This window comes from Macadamia integrifolia, chromosome 11 (assembly GCF_013358625.1).
Source record: "Macadamia integrifolia cultivar HAES 741 chromosome 11, SCU_Mint_v3, whole genome shotgun sequence".
Classification (NCBI taxonomy): domain Eukaryota; kingdom Viridiplantae; phylum Streptophyta; class Magnoliopsida; order Proteales; family Proteaceae; genus Macadamia; species Macadamia integrifolia.
The window spans coordinates 29648215-29650495 of record NC_056567.1 but is presented as its reverse complement, the minus strand read 5'-3'; the positions used below and the strand labels follow the sequence as shown (position 1 = coordinate 29650495).

Sequence of the window (2281 nt, the reverse complement as noted above, 5' to 3'; positions counted from 1 at the left end):
AGGAGGCGCCAGGACTCTATTGCTTGGAGTACAATCAGCAACAAACTATGGATGGAATGTGACTGAAATTTGGACCAACTCAGAGATAATCAAACTTCTCTCTTTTGACCTGCATAACTTTTTGATGCCTCTCAGTTTAGTTCCTAACTTTTTTAATGTATATAGATCAATGAACAATATCTTCTGTAGGTTTCTACCTTACATAGACCAGGTGAACCACTTTGCTTCCATTGCGGAAGCAACACTGGCAAATGGTAGACTAACCTCTGCCACTTTTGTAAAAGTTGTAAAGCTCTAATTGTCTATCTCCTTTTTGTTTGTTTAAATAAAAAAAATATATAAAAAAGGTCAAAAAATTCAAATCCATGCTTAGATTAAGTCAAACTCAAGTAATAGTACTTTTGTACTTAGAATATCACATTTATTCATATTTAATATAAATTATGTAGTTTCCCCTTATATAACTTTATAATTTTTGCATATTAAGGATGATTGTCACACAACAATAAATAGGGTAATTTACAGCGCCACCCCTTGGGGAATGCCACTATTATTGGAACACCCCCTTTGTTTCACCAAATTAGACTCAGACCCCCTACCGTCACTCACTGTTAAGGAATATACCTTATATGCTGATGTCAACTATTATATTTTATTTTAAATACCAAAATGCCCTTATTAAATGCGAAGTACCTAAAATACCCATATAATAAGTTCCAACCCAAATTGATAGTTATTATACCTTTCTCTCGAACGATCACCGGATATCACGATGGCAGCGGCAGCCTCAGCGGCATCGACAACAGCGGCAACCGGCAAGAACTCACAGCAACCAGCAGCAACTCTATGCCATTAGAGCCAAACGCAGAACAAAACCAAAGACAAAAATTGAAGAATAGGGAATGGAAAATATGCCTTTTCCATGAAGAGCAGGCTACTTTCCGAGCAAATATGCCTTTATCCACATGAGAAAACTGCATACCAAGAAAAGCTCACATCTTTCGTTCTGCAAGTCCAATGACACTGGTTCAGAGTCTTCACCACCTGAAGGAGATCTGAAAATGCAAGGAATTGTTGGCCAAAATTGCTATGCTTCAAACCCAGAAGGTCCGACTCACCGGCTATCTAGATGAGCAGTTTGCTTACCTAACCCAATTTTCCGAAGATGCTAATGCTGAGTTTGATGAGATTAGAGAAAATGCACTCAAGGAACTTGATGAAGCAGGGGCCATGGTCTGTTTTTCTTCCTTTTCTAACAACATTTGTTTCTCTTCCTTTTGATTGATGAGTTGGTCTTTCATTTGTGATTAGTAGATAATGGAGAATCTAGAGAGCCAGGTGCAGGCCTTTGAGGAAAGTGCAAAATTGAATAAGCAGGAAATTGAGAAAACTGAGAGGCAGTTAGTGGAGTTCAAAGGTCAAATAGAGGAGGGCCGGAACGAAGGATTGTTCTTCAAGAACCTGAGGGAGAGGGCACCTGGAGAGCAAGCTGAAGCTAAAGAGGAAATTGAGAAGATTAAAGAAATTAATAAAGAAAATGCCTGGATAAAAAATTAGGAGGAACATTTACCTTGTTTTAATTGGCTTGCTCAGCATTGGGATTGCCAATGCCTTGATCTGGCGACGGCCGGTGGTGAGTGATGACTGAAGTTTGCACCGCATCTTCCTGTGCTCAGGAAACCTTGAACTCCACTGTGAAGGTGAGTGGAGGCTAGAAGTAATGAGGGACTGGGGTAAAATATGAATTAGTCATGTGTTTTAATCAAAATGGTGCAATTGTCATTTTAACATTTAACTTAACGGAGACTCACGGTAGGGGGTCCGAGTCTAATTTGGTGAAAGAGAGGGGGTATCCCTCTACTATGGGCATTCTTCAAGGGGTGGCGTTGTAAATTACCCTAATTAATATTATATATATATATATATCATACTATTATATAAAAGCATGTACTCATGCTTCATAGCTAATCTTTTTTTGGACTATTTTACCCTTCTTATTTATTTAAATGCCAGGGAGCGAACTCTGGGAAGGCACTCTCTAGGAGCTCCGAGAAACTCTCTCACCGTCAACACCTCACCGTCTCCACTACCCTATCTAGCCACCATCGTCATTAACCTTCCATCATTCCTAACCTTCTATCCTCTCCATGAACACAGTAAGTATGTAAACCTGAAACTCAGCAAACAGTAGTAAGCCCGATCATGTTATTGTCCTTCCCTTCCGTCTAAACTCTCTCTTCCGACCTCCTCGGTTCTGAACGGTAACTCTGGTTCTCTCTCA

At 39.7% G+C, this 2281-nt stretch overlaps 1 pseudogene; it reads left to right on the top strand.

Annotated features, from left to right (window-relative positions):
* The first annotated feature begins 965 nt into the window (after nucleotides 1–965).
* On the top strand, nucleotides 966–1648 carry LOC122093067 (annotated as a pseudogene).
* Nucleotides 1649–2281: the final 633 nt, after the last annotated feature.